The following is an 18,074-nucleotide window of genomic DNA, read 5'->3' on the forward strand; positions in this document are numbered from 1 at the left end:
GTCATATTCCAGTTAGCGTCAATCAGGGCTCTCCCCTCTGGGGCAGCACTCCCGCTGCAGAGTTGCAAACCCCCTACGGAGGCTGGGAGAACCCTCCGAGCCGAAAAAAACGTGCCTCACATAAACCCGCAATGGGGGACTCCCCCCTCCGGTGCAGCAGAGCCGCAGCTCCCTTCGGAATGCAGCGGGAGTCCCTCCAACAGTCGCGTCTCTTTGCCTTCTCGGCATCGGACTAGGGCTCCTCTTCCGGTGCAGCAGACCCACAGCTCACTTCGGTCGCAGTGTGAACCCCCCATCTGAGTTATGTTGCATGCTCAACGATGGCTAGGGATCTCCCTCCCGATGGGGTACAGCCGCTGGCTACCTTCGGTTGCATTAGGAGCCTTTCATCCGACGCGCCAAACCGCAGCTCGAATCTCATTGCCTATTCAGCATCTGACGGGGCTCTCCCTTCTGGTGCAGCAGACCCACGGCTCCCTTCGGTCACAGTGTGAACCCCCCGTCCGAGTAATGTTGCATACTCGATGGCGGCCAGGGATCTCCCTCCCGATGGGGTACAGCCGCTGGCTCCCTTCAGTCACAGTGAGAACCCTCCATCAGATGCAACAAACCGCGCCTCGTACTCAGCCGCAAGAGGGACTCTCCCTTCCGGTGCAGCAGAGCCACAACTCCCTTCGGAGGCAGCAAGAGTCCCTCATTTCTTGATATCCGGCATTGTGCTCCTCTCATAATATATATATCCAGTCTTCCTACCTCCTGTCCCATGACAGTTTTTTCTACTGCTATACCAGTTTACCGCTAATCTCTCCTGTCCTGCACTGTTTGTTTGCTAACTGAATTACATATTAGTGTATACAGTATGTTTGCGCGTTAGACGTTTCAGCAGCCCTCGTCCCTCGCCCCCCTCCCTCCCCCGCTACAGTTTCATGGCCAGCAGAAGTCCTGTGTCACTGTTTTAGAGCAGCTGCTCTTCACTAAGCAGATGTAATCAGAGATTTGGAGTGCCTGTCAATCTCAGTTCGTCTGTAGTCCAGCACACAGCTCTGTTACGATCAATGTGCTCTTCTTTTTTAAATACAGACTCATTCTTATCAAATTGGATTCCATTGTGACTCCTCCCCCTCTCCTCTCTCTCTCTCTCTCTTTCTAAAACTGCTCACTCAGTGGGATGAGTTAGTTGTGGAAGACACCAGCCCATGGGAGCTGTGTGGAGTGGAAGCAGCTTAGTATAAATCACAGATCTCTCTGTGCATGTGACATACAAAGAGTTGAGGTGTCTCAAGCAGTGCAGAAGATCTCTGGATTATAAACTGCACAAGAAGAAGAGATCAGGATTAAGAGGTTAGTGTGCGTTTTACTGTATTTATGTGGCTATACTTTGGGAACAAAACGATCCACACTCACAAGGTTTAGGGAACAAAACTGCAATGTGATTCAAAATTAAAATGGTTTATGGTTATTCACCTTTAAAATTAGGTTTAGGGTTAGATCTAAGGTAAGTCTATTACTCAGGGTGATAATTATGACTAATTATGTCATTTTTATGTTAGTTAATCCTTGATAGTGAATATAAAATTGTAAAACGTTTGGGGTTGCTAAGAATTTTTTTGTTTGTTGTTTTTATTTTTAATAGAAAGTAGTGAAAGTAGCATGTTATGTTCACCAAGGAAGCATTTATGTGATCAAAAATACAGAAAAATATTACAATTTAAAATAAAATGTTAAAATGTCATGCATTTTTTTTTTTTTTTTTTTTTTTTTTATCAACCATTGCTGCATTCTTCAGTGTCAATTCTTCTTAGTATTATCAATGTAATATCTTTTGTGGAAACCATAAGTTGTTTGTTTGATTGTTTGTTCTTCAGGATTTCTTGAAATATAAATAATTTGTAATATTAATAAGGTCTTTACTGTTAAGTTTGCTCAATTTCCTTACTGAATAAAAGACTGTATATGTATGTGTATATATATATATATATATATATATATATATATATATATATATATATATATATATACACTCCTGGCTATATAAATTAAATAAATAAATGTGAATATATAAAAAGTAAATATTTTTTTTTATTATTATTGAAAAAAGTTTTATGTTAGGGTAATGATTCTTTCCCTACTATGGAAGTCAATTGGGACCAACAGCAGTTTGTTTCTTCAAAATTCTTTAAAATATCTTTTGTGTTCAACATATGAAAGAAACTCAAACAGGTTTGGAACGACATGAGGGTGAGTGAGTGAATGATGACAAAATGTTCATTTTGGGTAAACTATTCCTTAAATAAGCATGTGTATATGATAACTTTTCTTGGAGGCTGAATGGAAACTTAGCTCAACACAGGAGGAGGTCCCTCTATCAGCACTGCTGTGTTTCTGCTCTTATTGAATTGTATGTTTGTTTGCTTGTTCAAATGAATTTTGCAGAAGAAGACTATTTTTTGTCCTGTCTGCAGGGTCCTCAAGCCCCCTGCCATATGCTCAGAGTGTCCAAATATATAATAACTGAATACTATCAGAGCTTAGCAGCCCTAAATATCCCTAGTTGGTTAGGCATGGTTATGTATGAATAGTACTTCTCATATTTAATTTTCTCTGTGCATTTTCAGTTGAATCCATATGGCTGTTGAGTAACATCATTAAGATTATTGTCCGGTCTTGACTGCTGCAGCAGATTGAAAGGGTTGACGTGGTACCTGTTATTTTTCTCAGCGCTGGTCAGGCCGCACTAATCACAGTGGATTTTGATTACTGAAGCTCACTTTATGAGTTTCTATGTTTTGAATTAATTATGAGCAGCTATGATGTGTTCATGTCTAGCAGTTGTTATTAAATTGGTGTCGACAGAGGCATAGTGTTTTGTTTATGCTCATTAAGGTGTCGACAGAGGCATAGTGTTTTGTTTATGCACATTAAGGTGCTGCGTTTTAACCGTGTTCTCTCTCTGGAGTGTAATGTTGCAGCACTGATGGGAGACACAATATGCTGGAGAAACACAGTATCAAAATTTGCAAATGAGTCAAGACATTCCTCTGCTTTTATGACTGTCTAGCACCTTATGACTTACGAAAAGTCAGTATGTAATTGAAACTGCTATCACTGCATTAACAAGTAGTAGTTCAATTTATGACTGTCATTTTTGGGTATCAAATTGTGTTCTTGTAACCTAATTTCTGAATATAATAAACAGAACTGGGTTTGAGGACTGATAAGCACATTCAGCAGCAGTGTGTACCTGGTTTAAGAGTGTGTCACTAAATATTCAGCCTTAACACAGAAGAAATGTTCTCAGAATGCAGCATTTTGGTGTACTAAAGTAGGTCAGGAGTAATTGTGCGTGTGCTATCATGGGTGGTGGTGGTGGTGGAAAGGCAATATCAGTGAGTGATGGTTTCTACAGATGCCTTCAAACTCAAAATCTGGAGGGCCTGGAACAAATCCACCACATTAACCTGATTTAGAGGGTCGCTTGCAACTAATGCAAACCCTTTTTTCAGGTTTCACACTCCCTCACTTGCTTTCCTCATTGTCACATAAACAGCGTGTGTGCTGTCAAACAGTTCATCATCATGATCCTGAAACACTATCTTACTTTGAGTGGAACATCTCAATAGGCTCAGTGGATATTCACTATTGCATACTACAACCAAAAGTGTACACGGCTTACAAGGAAGATGAAACCGTATAAGCAGTTTACTGAAAGACAAGGCACATGTTCACTGTTTTCCTTGCCACATATTTATTTATTTTTTTATTTTTTTATTTTTTTTTATTTATTAAATTGTGTCATTTAGTATATTGATCATTTAGTATATTTAGATTTAGTATATTGGTGTTTTAGTATATTGATTTACATGTTGTGTTTTTTTTTTTTTTCTTTATCACTTTATATTTTGATTTGGTGTAATTTAATATGTTGATTAACTGATTTCTATTCTTATATCTTTATATTTTGTAATTTAGTATATTGATCAATTATATGGTGTGTGTTTTTTGGAACAGTGCTTGTTCTGATTGATCATGTGATTTCTTAAATCAAGATGCTTCTTGTTCCAACTTTGTTAGCTTGGCATTGAAAGTGGTGAACATATAAATAGCTTACATCTCTCTTGTGACTTTTAGATTTTAGATTTTTGAGTATGCAGAATATGACTTTTTTTTCTATTATTTTACATCACATCACAGATACAATCATGTTATTAATATTTCCCCCCTCTTTCACACTACTTTTTGTCCTCCATCTCATTCTGTATCAGCTCAGGCATCTGAGACGCCATGACAGTCTAATCAAATTCTCTCCCTCTTCCCTCCGATTGCCTGTGAGGAATATGTTTCTCTGAAGTTACCAGAAGACTGATATCTTCCTTTCTTTCTTCAAGCCATATTCTTCACATCCCTCCTCAGTTATCCATAAACAGCGGCTGTTTGGAGACCTGTTGTTAGTTTAGACTTTAACTCATTGTTTACAGTGTATGCTGTTTTTCTCCAGTCAGCTGTTGACCTTTTTTTTTTTTGATAACGGTATTATTTGTAATGATAAATTCGAGCAGAGAGCTCAAAATAGGTCTCAGCCTTCTCTCTTTCTTTCTGAAATGGACAGAAAGTAGAGAGTGGGTGATGGATGGCTACTTGAGAGAAATGTGGGAATTTTCTGACGGATTATGCTAGTGCTGAAGGAGGGAAATGTGCGGCTTAATTGCTCTGAATTAGAGTTTTGTAGCTGAGAACTTTGTATAAACTGATAGTGTGATCAGAAATATGTTTGCAATCCTGAGAACGCTTCAGGAGTTTGGCCATTTGTTACATTCCTGACATGGCACACACAGACACTTTTTTGGGCTTGGGCTGCTTTCTATTATTGGTCTTCTGGGTTGAGTGGATCAGCTTACTGTGTTTCCTGCTGGGCTTCCTACATACTGTTAATACTGTAAAATATGATTTGGTCAAGATCAGGCACTTCAGATTATTTACACTTGCACAGAATAGAAATAAAGCGATAAAGATAGAAACTGTTTTTTAATATAATTCTGTTCTCTTATAATTGTTCTGTTGTGTTTCAAACAAATATTATTCTACTTCCTGGAAAATGTTTTCATTAAAGGGATAGTGCATAACTTATTTTCAATGGTCATGAAAACTGTTTGGTTGCCAATATTCCTCTGAATATCTTATTTTGTGTTCCACATAAGAAGGAAAGTAATACACATTTGGAATAACATGAGGAATCATGACATTTTGCTACAAACTGTGAGTTTCAAATGTATCCATTATTTTTATTATCTATATGGAGATACATAAATGTACTGCATAACAGGAATGGCACTAATATTGGTTTTACAGACTATGCCTTTAGGCATTAATCTTCCTTGCCCATTCAATCAAGGCCAACTTTTATTTTTAAAGGTATCCTATTATGCTTTTTTACTTTTTGAATTTTAGTCAGTGTGTAGTGTGCATGTTTGGGCATGAAAAAGATCTACAATGTTACAAATCCCAAAGTCCACTCCAAAGGGAGTTAAAGAATAAAAAACAAAACCCCTTTTCAAGAACTAAAACAAACGGCTTGTTTGTACTACAGCATTGTTTTCCTTGACCAATAAGATATTGTCTTTGCTTGGGGTGCTGCAATGTTTCTCCACCCCTATAGATAAATCAAATGTTATCTTATCAATCACGTGGTCCGGAATTTCCCGCTCTTACAGGGCATAATTTTGGACTTGATTCCTATAACAAGAATATGATACATTTGACAAATAATTGATTGTCAGAAACGTTTCAAACAAGAAGATTCAAACACACACATACTAAACATGAATATGAATCCTTAAGCTATTCAATAGTTATTAAAAATGTATACACAATAAGTGATTAGAAACATGATAGTCAAATGTGTGGTTTGCATATAAATGAATATGGATTAAGCAATGGATTTATATTCCTTAAGAAGTTTTTTGAGTTCATTTTGGTGCATCTACATCTGTAAAAGACACTTTTCTGTGCCATTCTTTGACATAAGGACGTTCTAGACCAGAGGTTAAAAGGTTCACTTAGGAATTTCAGTCTGGTTCTTTTCTTCTAGTTGGGGGGGAAGTCAATCCAAAGAGCTTGTGATCATGATTACTATCATGGATTTATATGTGATGGTCATGCTGTGCATCTCTTTGACCATCAATCTTGATTACTTGCCCCAAATTTGACAATCTCCTTTCTGAATTGGAATTGTTAATGATTGTTTTGTTCTAATATTGAAATCTGTTCAAGCTGCTAGTTAGTGGACTTGCTTCCGACTTGTGGTGCTAGGAATTGATTTACAACATCCTGTTGTTTTGAGCCTTTCTGTGGAATTTGGCTCCTCATATTTCAACCATTTTCCCGATCAAATCTTTAATTTGTCTGGTTCGGGTCTGATACCCTACACAATATTGACACCATCCTTAACTATACCGGATTAGACAGAACTTTCTGCTTTGGCAGTACTGAAAAACTGTCTAAGATGTTTGTCAATCACACTGCACTGAGACAGCTAACCAATCACGAAACACTTTTTTTTTTTCGGAAGGCGAGCTTCATCAAACCAGAAACCAATTGAGCCATTTATGCCAGACTGGGGAGAAAAGTATTGAAATAATGTAAATTATGAGAAACATAATGTGTTTTTTGAACCATCAAGCATGAGGGCATGTTCTAGTACAACCCTAAAACAAAATCACTTTGTAAAAGAGCATAATAGGACCCCTTTAAAATGATACTCTACCCAAATATGGACATAGTCAATTACACTTCTTATGCATTTCATGGATATATTTTGAAATGTTTTGCCCACACAATGTCATCCATGGGCTCTAATGTTTGGTTTCCAAAATTCTTCAAAATGTCTTTTTTTTTTTTTTTTTTTTTTTGTGAAGAGATAAAAGCCTACAGTTTGAACAGATGTAAGGGTAAGTAAATGATGACCGAATTTTCATTTTTTATTTTATTATTTTTATGTGAAAAAATTTCAAGTGAATAAAATTTAGATTCTGAAAGTAAATGTTCTAAAGGAGGCAGAGATATGTGTACTAAAGCAGATTTTAGCTCCTGCAGAAGGTATGAGAGAATAGTCTCATGGTTCACCTGTTCCTGGCAAGTGATAGGTGGCCTCGCTAACTCTGTTTCCCATTCCAGGCTAAAATTGGTGACTGTCTTGGCTGGGTAACAGTGTCAGGGCTGACGTCTGGGCCCGTCTGGACATGCAGAGAGACTGAGAGAGGGTCATGTTTGTTATTGAGTGTTACATTAGGAGATACTTTTATCCACAGTGACGTACGTTACAAAGACAGTCTAATTTAGCTGAGAATCTGACTCATTTCTGAGACAGGCCTAATGGAGTAATCAGTTTTTGACTGTTGACATAAAATTCATAAATTTACTAAATTTGTTGTAATTTGGATGGAGCTATTTGAAAAGTTCTGGGTGCCAACAGGAGTGGTGTGTACAGTATGTGTGTGTGTGTGTGTGTGTGTGTGTGTGTGTGTGTGTGTGTGAAGAGGGGCTCTGGGAGCAGCTGGCAGCCTCTCGGGGCTTTGGAATGGTATGTAACTATGGGCAGGTGTGTGGAGCAGATTGGCAGAGTATCCTGCATCATTGATCATACACAGACTGTCCACAGAGCAGACGGCCCACACACACCCACATGTACACAGTTAAAGCAACCTCCTTTGTTTACACTTCTAGGATAGAAAAATCAGTAAAACAATAACTCTAATATAGACTACTATTCAAAAGTTTGGGCTCTGTAACTTAAGGATGACCATACGTCCTCCATTTTCTGGACATGCCCTGGTTGGGATTTTAAGGTCCAGTTCTCACTGTTAACGAACTACTAACTGCTTATCAGGTTAGTTAGATAGTTGTAAAGGTTTAGGTATTGGGTATGATTGAGGAATTTGTGCTTTATCAGTACTAATAAACAGCCACAATGCTATGCATGTTAATAAACAACTAAATGTTCCCTATTCTAAAGTGTTACCACTTACCAGATTTATAAATTGCCTTAAATGACCAGGTTTTGGCTTTGTTTTTCTTAATGACATGCTCATCTCTATCCTTAGGCAATACTGTATATGTACAGTATATTACAGTCTATTTATTTAGGTGTGACTGATCCCTGTAGACTGCATGCAATGATTGGAAGATTAGATCAAATGCCTGCTTGCTATTTATTAAACTATTTGAAAACAATTGAAAAAAATACTGAAAGCTTATTGGACACTTTTGAAAACCTAGTCAGAACATGTCCAGAAAAAAATAGGATTGTATGTTAACCCTAGGTAAGATTTTTAAATGTTTTAGAAAAAGAAGGCCCTGTCACAATATGCAAAACTACTACTTTCAAACAGTTTTTTTTTCTAACATCCCCATCTGCCATTGATCAGTCAAACATAGCCCTGCCCCCAAAAGCTTTCCATTGGTTAAAAAAATGTGTATGCTTTGATCTGATTGAGATGCTCAGAGAGACATATTTTTTTATGTTTTTGTAAAGAATGGCTTAATTATAAAGGTCTCTGGGATATAAGTATTTTAATAAAAATAAAAAAACATGCTTGAGCTTTAAATTAATCATAACAGAGTATGCTATTAAGTCTCATGAGTGATGCAATAGTAACCTCTGAGCATCACATCTTTTCTCTGGGTACTTGTTTCAGGCTTGAATCAGTTTCATTTTTAAGATAACAAGGTACATATTCCAGCTCTCAGCGGCGTCTCTCTTGAGTTTAGTGATGGTTGGAGGAACGATGGGGATGGACAGAAAAAAGAGAGAATGCCAGATGATGGCGGAATGAGCTGAAGATGGAATATGAAATGAGAGGAACTAAGTGAAAGAAGATGAAGAGAAAGGCTCACGTCAGCTCTCAGAACTCACAGCAATGTGGGTGACAGAGAAATATGAGGAACAAAGTCATGAGGAATATGTTTGTGTGTGTGTGTGCGTGTGCATGAAACAGATGGGTATGAGCAGAAGAGGCATAGCTGCCTGGATAAAGGAGGGATGAGGAGATTTGGGATGCATCTGTCTTCTTTACATGTTCATTGCATGTTGTGATCTGGCCACTCAAGCCCAACACACATGCAGAGCAATGAACATTCTCCTCTATGAAAGAACAGAGAGTTAAGGGGGCGTAGTCACACAAAATAAGCACAATCATATTCATATATTGTTTCTAGAGTCTTGCTCTCTCGGTGTCTTTATCTGTTTCTCCGCTCTTACACTCTCCATGTGAGTGACATGTTAAATGTTACTCAGACAATCAAACATTTAAGGAGTTGCTCACCCACGAATGAAACAAAGGTCATTATTTACTCACCCTCGGGTCATTGTAAACTTGTATGTTGTAATTTATTTTAATGTCTCACTCCCAATGCACCAAATAATGCATTTTGTGTGTTTACCTAATGTGTATTTTAATGCTTTCAGTGAGAAACCTTGAGCATCTACGTAGACTGAATTGAAGAGCATCAACATTCTTATGATCATAAACCCAGTTTCTCAACATATCTAGATCATTTTTATAGCTAAAATGTACCCTTTCAAGGTAAATAAATACATAAACAAACACATAAATAAAAATTAAGTATTAGATATTATCATTAGCATTTCTTGTGTCTGGAAATTAAACAATGCAATATGATGATATTATAAAATAGAGTAATTTTTTTTTAGAACCTAAATGACCCACCACTAAACACTAAAACACATAATAAACAATAAAACGAATGTAGTTTATATATATATATATATATATATATATATATATATATATATATATATATTTATATATATATATATATATTTATATATATATATATATATATATATATATATATATATATTTATATATATATATATATATATATATATATATATATATATATATATATATATATATATATATATATATATATATATAGTGTATAGTACTTATTTTTCATTTATTTAAAAAAAAATAGGTTTAGGGCTAAGGATCAGGTTAGGTGTTAAAAAATATCTAAATAATAGTGTAATGCGACTGTAAATATTGTGGCTGTTCAAAACGATCCATACAACATCTAGTCATAAAGTTATACCTCAGCATATGAATTCATGATAATAATATTCCCGTGTCCTTCGTGTCATAATTCCAAAGATTTTCAAATGAATAACTATTTATAATTCAGTTTGCTGCTTTATTCCTTACATAGGGCCCTATTTTAACGATCTGAAACGCAAGTGTCAAAGCGCGAAGCGCAAGTAACTTTGTGGGCGGGTCTCGGCGCTGTTGCTATTTTCCCGGCGGGATAAATGGCTCTTGCGCCCGGCGCAAATCTAAAGTGGGTTGGTCTGAAGTAGCTTCATTATTCATAGGTGTGGTTTGGGCGTAACGTGAAATAAACCAATCAGAGCGTCATCCAACATTCCCTTTAAAAGCAGGTGCGCAAGTTCCATTATGGATTGCTATTATTATGGCGTATTTACCAGGCGCACGCCAGGAGCGGTTCACAGCCGAGGAGACTGATGTTCTTGTAAGAGCAGTGAAAGACAGAGAAGTTGTGTTGTATGGGGATGGGAGAATAATTAGCCTGAATAATTTGTAAGCTAGACTTATGCCTATTTTGTTCACATCTTCGTGGCACACCACAATGATTTCCGTCATCTCATGTGTTAATATTTTTTTAGTGTAACAATTTATGATTTGCAAAAATAACTGTTGCATCTGTGTAGATTACATGAGCAAAGTGTATGCGCATTGTGCACGCTATACATTATGGTCAAGCATGCGCCCTTAAAATAGCATAATGAACAACGCGCAACGCGCCACTGACTTTAGACTAGTTTTTTTCTGGTCAGTGGCGCAATTGTTTAATGGAACAGCAAAATAGCACCAGGGATTGTTTGCGCCGGAACACGCCTCCTTTTTTGCGCTGAACCGCCCAGGGAGCGCAAGTTCATTCACTAGTTTAGCGACGTGCTTCTGTGGAGGGAAAAGCGCGCTTTGCGCAGGTGCAAAATAGGAATGACACAAGCGTCGGTGTACAAAGTCAATTGCGCTGGGTGCAAGATAGGGCCCATAGAGTTATTATATATCTTCAAAACACATATATAGAGCATAAGTTGAACTGACTACATTAATACTTTTATGTTTCTTTTTTTCTTTTTTTTGTATTTGTGTTCTATATAGAGAAGGAGCTCCATTAATAAAATATCCTATTCCTGTAGAACAGCTTTACCCTCAGAAAATGAGTTTCACTGTGACAGATCTTTTACTCTTCTCTTGTCATCTTATTCGGAGGGATTTTGAAGAAATTTTACGAAATTTTCCATGATCGCCCTCTCAGTCTTGCCGTTTCCTCTGAAGTACTCTAGCTAAGTTTCTAATCTTCTTGATGTGAAATGAAGTCCTCTCATTTAATCTCATTAGTCAGTGAACTATCTGGTGATATAAAATGCATTAGCACGCTTGGAGAAAGTCTGTCATGATATGATAGAATATCCTTTTAGATCTGATACAATAACAGGGATCTACGCTCACCTTTTCCAGCACCGTCCCATGCGCAGCCATAACAAAAACAGCAGAGAAATCAATCCTGTCACATAACAGCAGGGCAAAAGCATTCGCATGGGAGGGAGCGTGTCACTGCAACAAATCAAAACACAAACCCTTATCACACAGCAGACACTGACAAGGAACATGAGACACTTGGAATTATGGGATAAATATGCTGATTAGATTTTATTGAGCAGCATTTCACATACACTTGCATTTCATGTACAGTATGTGGCATTCACACATATTTTTATGATATCAGGGCAGCTGTATCATCCTGACATATGACTCAAGCCACTGAAAATCACAAACACTTTTTGAAATGATCGACTTTTGGTTGCTGTGTCTTTGTTTTCGCGCTGACACCAGCCGGAAATATTTTGTGTTCATTACAAACCTAGAGCTTGTCCATTCATCGTGCCTTAAAGGCTTCATCTTCTCATTAAAACGCTGACAGCAAGCCAATGTTCCCCCAGTCATATATCAGCGTTCTGGTGTTTAATGACAGAAATGGGTTTTTGATTGGTGATGCAGTGCTTTGCAGACTACTGATGCAGCAAAACAGCTTGCTGCAGAATTTCTGCTTGAAATGAATGAGTGAACTGGGAGTTTTCATCTGGCCATTTACCCACTTCAATACACATCTACAAAATAGGCTATCATAAATAATCATACATTCATCATTGATTACGGACTGTGGAGCACCTGTGTAAACAAACAAAGGTTTAGAAAATGATTTTTAAGTTTTTTTTTTTTTTTTTTGAGATATACAGCTTTCCATTGATGTATGGTTTTGTTAGAATAAGAATATTTAAATATCTGGATTCTGGGGGTGCATATAAATCAAAATATTGGCAAAATTGCCTTTAAAGTTGTCCAAATTAAGTTCTTAGTAATGCATATTATTAATCAAAAAATTTACTTTTGATATAATTAAGATTTTACAAAATATCTTCATAGAACATGATCTTTACTTAATACCCTCATGGGGATTTTTGGCATAAAAGAGAAATCGATAATTTTGACACATACAATGTATTTTTGGCTATTGCTACAAAAAGCTATACCCGTGCTTCTTATGACTGGTTTTGTGCTCCAGGGTCACATATGTTAACTGCACATATACACTAGTTTTATACAGTAAATGAGGAAATATTCCTGTTGCAAATTCACCAGTTCCTGTCTGTGGGGACTTAAGGAGTTTGCATTACAAACTGTTGCAAATCCTGGCTGCTGGGAGAGCCATTATCAATTTAACACAACTAAAACCTGAAATGTTTTTCATTTGCATTTTTGAAATTTTTCACATGCAGACAAGAATGTTGTAAAATGATCCCTGTTCACGCAGATTTGTGATAACAACTAAAAACATTGTATTATGCATGCTAGGCCAGTAATTGGTGTTGTCACCCAGTAAAAAAACACTACGCGTCTGTGCCAATACAGTACCTATACACTGAACACATAATATGCATGCCCATGTCATCACCATTTTCACGAAAGTCATATTTTTTTGTATCTCACGCACAGACAATGATGCTGTTTTTAAAAACATGCACTTTAAAACACATTTTCAAAAGTTTGGTCAAATGGTCAAAGCCCATAAAAAGTTTTCAGGTTGTGTAAGCACCCCCTTAATGAGCACCGAACTCAGATGAACCCAGTAGCGTTTCATTTTCTTTAACTCAACAAGTGCTTATGAACAAGAGTCCCAGGAATGTGAACCCTTGAGAATTTAGGATCCAGGGAATTATCTGCATAGGAGATATTCTCTCTGGTCTTGTTTAGCTGGTAGAATCTGAAGCTCAAAGCGACTGATCAGCATCAATTCATAAATCATTCACATCTCTGAGCTTTAGCTCCCGCTCTCCTACAATCCGTTGTTATTTGATGTCTTTTCACTCTGCTGTGGGTTGGTTGGGATGTGTATCTGACCTACTTTTGTTCCGTTATATCTCTTCTCACCATTTTGTAGTGTTTTCCCCCTCAAGAAGTGCTTTGTCTGTAGCTTTCATAAAATACATTGTTCCATTCCCACTGAGGTTCAGATTTATGGACATCAATTTCATAAACACTGTCCTGGGAGGACATTATCTCACTATGAAGAACACTGAATCTAATTTAGCCTGCCAATTTAGTATATAACTATTCATTCATGCGTGACTGAGAGACAGAATCTGTTGTGTTATTGGTATCAGAGGCACAGCACTGGTACGCTAGATGAGAATTGATGGACAAATGAGCTTTGTTTACATGTCATGTAAAAGGTCTAAACGACCCATCAGGCTTTGTTACTGCTTGCTGGGATCGTCTTGCAGTTCTCTTGCAAAACTGTCAAGTAACTTTCACAGTTTCGCAGTTTGCTCAGTGTGGTGGCAGAGAAAACACGAGGAGATTCTTGCTGAAGGTAATTTGTACACTAGCTTGTTTGTGACAGAAATATTTCTGACAAGCACACATGCATTACTGGCATTGAAGGTCATGAATAAATCTCTTGTCTTGAATATAAATAGTCTTTTAGTGAGTGTATACTCACTAAAGTCTGTGTTTCCTCTTATTACTATGAATATGAGAGCGTACTGAACACAGTGTTGTGGAATAAGTCCTGCCCTCTAAATAAACAAGCCAATCATCAACTGGTGAAGTCATGAGATGCCAGTTCAAAGAGAAACAATCAATGTGCTCAACGCACACTTGGGACTGCACTGTGTGTACCAACTTGAAAATGCATGCTTTGTAATGCTATTTGGGCATAAGAAACAACATTTATGGATACATTTATGAGTTTTCAGTATTTCAGACAGGAGTTGGACTTGACTGAAATAGCTTTTCAGTTTCATTGCAAATAGAGCTTAAAACTTGCTTTACTTAAAAAGGACTTTGATTACAGCGCGATTCATCTTGTAAAAAATCTTTCATTCCTTTATTATTAGGCAAAGTAAAACCCCAAAATACATCAGAGAGGTTTTTACCCTTATCACACTTCGAAGAAAGGCAAAGTTTGAGTTCTACAGTACTTTTCTCTAAAATAGAGCATGTTCATACACTTGATGTAGACTTCTGTTTCTTTATGCCAAGTTCAAACTAATAGACTAAAGCTTGTCACCCTGTGCAGAGACACTGAGTTTTTTGTTTGATGTCATGTCAGTGCACACTTTACACAACTTATCACAGGTTTAGCGTGTCAGTTACAAGATCATTTTCATCCTGGCTGTAGTTATGATGATGTAATACGTTCTCACATTAACTCCTACACAAATCAAACATGTGAATTGATTCTTGACCAAATATATGGTCAATTGTAGGCTACTAAACACACGTAAACCATTTTTTGACTGATTATGACATAAGAAAACCATTAGAGGGCCAGTGGAGTCAGAATGACCCCAACGTTGGAGAATTTATGAAAAATAAAAAGGAAACGTAATGCTTTGTTTTAAATCCTTTTGTCTGTCTGTCTCACACCATTTGTTATTGCATGCTCTGTCATCCATGCATTGCTATTTAGTTTTGGTCAATGCGTGATAAAGAGCTGTGATTGATTTCCTTTCTGCAAGTGAGACTTTCTCTTACAAAACAAAAGTATTTTGGAATTTACTGGAAAATACATTCAATAATGCATGATTATATTCTAATATAATACTTATACTATACTTACTATACATTATATTATATATAATTATATAAACAAATATGTACTATTCAATATATTATTAATATATTCTGTGGCACAGATGGGAGAGCGCCAAGCAGTTGTTTTAGTGGGTTTCCGTAGTGTAGTGGTTATCACGGTCACCTCACACGTGAAAGGTCCCCAGTTCGAAACTATATAGTGTATATTTTTTTTACTATATATATATTAATTCAATATGTTGTTAGTACTTAAGGAAATGTGGTATTCTTTGCGAAAGATTTCCTCTGTCAGACAGCTGAGGTCAAAGGTGGTTTTTGGTCAGCTTCACCAAGATAGTATTGTTGCTAGGTAGCAAGAAAGCAGAAGGTATAAATAGTTTCACAGTGAAAATGACATCTTTGTAAGCTTAAAGGTCCTGGTTTGATTCTTATTCTTCTTCAAAAAAGGAGTGATTCAGATGACAGCTTGCCAAGGGATGAGACCGTATTAAAAATGAATAAAACAATAAAGGAAATGGGGTAGTAAAGCATCTCATTGGTAATATTAGGACATCCAGGTACTTTTTGTCTTATAAATACTTTGAATCTGGTCATACTGTTTTTCACCTACTATAAAGTAGGGAAGTAAGAATATTTAGATGCAGCTATTTGCTGTGGTTAAAAGGTCTGGGTCAAATAGGAGCAAAAGATTCATACAGTACTATACTTCAAATGAACGTCTCTTTACAATGCTCGGTTGGCATGCAATGTGAAGCCTTCACTGTTCACAACCAGGTCTTTTTAGATAAAGAATAGAAAAATGTCCTCCAGTTCTTTTTTGAACAAGGTCAATGCTATCCACATTATATTATATTACCGTAATGTAGGACCAGTGAGGAAATATGGCTTTACGGTTCCAGAATCAATTTTCTTTATTCCACAAGAAAATGTAATTTACTCTTCTGCTTGGAATTATTCAGACTGATGATATTCTGGTCCAGACAGTAATAAGTGGGTGGGAGGTGGTTCCTGGTGGGTCTCTTATCTTTTTTACAGACTATGATTAATATGAGGAAGTACAGGGTCTGTATGAAGATGTAGATCCCCCAAGGTCAGACTCGAGACTATCAGAGAGTACACCATAATGAAGGGGGGCAGTCCCATTAACTATTCATTACTGGAGACTTGGTGGAGAATGTCGGAGCTTAACCTGAGCACCCAGACATGGCTGTAGGGGGTCTTTGTGGTCTATTTGTGGGTGACTGAATAAAATGGACTAATCAATAAGGTGGGGTCAGAATGAGGAGTCTATTTGTGTTTGTATGGGTTTTTGAAGTAAGGGATAATGAGACTCGACCCTGGATGAGGAATGTAGGGGGTCTCGATTAGAGGTTGGATAAAACACACCGTCTTTGAGTGCCTCGGGGGTTTTACCCCTTAAAGAGTCCAGCTTTTGAACAAGGACACCCACCTACATGCCTCCCCCCAACATACAGAATCCACGTGCTGACAAAGGATTGGGGGGCGACTACACTACACCTTACAGAGAGGGAGGGTCGGATATGCTCAAGGATAACAAACAGTGTCACAGAATGGCCAAACCAAAACCACGCCATCCAGGGTTTCCATGGCAACGCCAAACTGATGAATGAATGACATCATGGTGACTGGGAGGTGAGAGAGTGTGAAATTGATTTGGTGGAGCAGAGCGGAGGCGTACACAGGCAGGCACGTTTTTCTCCGTCTCCCTACCTTTTCTCTTCCGCTCCCTCTTTCCTCTAGCACGGGACAGGATTGCCGGTAGGAAGCGTTCTTTGCTGTGTACTTCTGTGTTTGGTGTGCTTGTTTGTAAAACTCTACTGCTTTTTTCCTTCCTGAAAACATGAAGGTAGAAGATTAAATGGGTGCATGTGGAAAAAGGGGTGAGTGAGTGCAAGAGAATCTATCCGGTGGGTCAGGCTGACTTTGAGGACTGATTTGAAGTGCAGTTGGTTCGGCTCTAAATATATCATGTGTAACGTGAGGGCTGGCGTGTGTGTGGATGAGATCACTGTGGGGACTTTAGACCCCAAAAATGCCATTGGACTGTGTTGATGTCATATCGCCATCTAATTGCTCCAAGGTCATGAATATTAGTGGATATTTATTAGTGTGTGCACTTGGATTTGTAGTGCTCCATGATAGTGAATGTGTTGTATGCGTCACTGGATGTGTGTACTGTAAGCGTGCAAGCACCATGTGCACACTGTATGAGCCACCATTTCCCCATACATTCTTCCTTGCCAGCATATAAAAGGTCTGTCAATGTCATGTTGGGCTGTGGGAGGTGTGTGTGATGTATGTTTACGATGCCTGCTTTCTCCGTTTTTTATGCTTCTCCGAATTGCATTAGTGCGTCGTGGGAAAAGGCGCTTGTTCCCAGCCATTATAATGTGTTACAAGCTACTCGCTCGTGATTGATGACAAGCATCGACCTCCGTAGTAGGAGTGCCAATAGCAGGAGTGTCCATAGCAGGATTGCCAATCAGCAAGGGTTAAAGGTCATGGCTAAACCAATCATGATGCTTGATCTGATTACTCTTCTGCTAAATTTTTTTGCACAACACAAAAGTGTGATGTTTGTTTAGGTGCACTTTGGTTACTTTTGTATGTATTTCAGGTAACACTGACACAAGCAGAACAAATTCCTGTGTAAGCTGTTCATGCAACCATTCATATGCAAATTACTGCATTGAATCGAGTGTTTTACGAGCATTTTACACAAATTCATTCCGCTCGTGTTTCATGAGCAAGGCTCTATTTGTGCAAATGTATGTGTATTATTACTGAGAATGTCAGAGTTGGGCAAATGTTCTGCTACATTTGTTCATTGGAGCTACGGTATGATCAGCGTTT

General features: G+C 37.7%; 1 protein-coding gene across 2 annotated transcripts in view; it reads left to right on the plus strand.

The window, feature by feature from the left end:
* The first annotated feature begins 1,183 nt into the window (after positions 1–1,183).
* LOC113108919 (unconventional myosin-XVI-like) overlaps positions 1,184–18,074 on the plus strand; it is a 222,370-nt gene continuing 205,479 nt past the window's right edge. The window contains exon 1 of one of the 2 annotated variants that reach the window (XM_026272343.1): positions 1,184–1,341. The gene's annotated coding sequence lies outside the window, so the exon portion shown is untranslated. Of the gene's footprint in view, positions 1,342–16,860; positions 16,980–18,074 lie in introns of those variants that run through there. The other variant, XM_026272342.1, reaches the window with a different exon arrangement.

This window comes from Carassius auratus, chromosome 9, assembly GCF_003368295.1.
Source record: "Carassius auratus strain Wakin chromosome 9, ASM336829v1, whole genome shotgun sequence".
Lineage (NCBI taxonomy): Eukaryota > Metazoa > Chordata > Actinopteri > Cypriniformes > Cyprinidae > Carassius > Carassius auratus.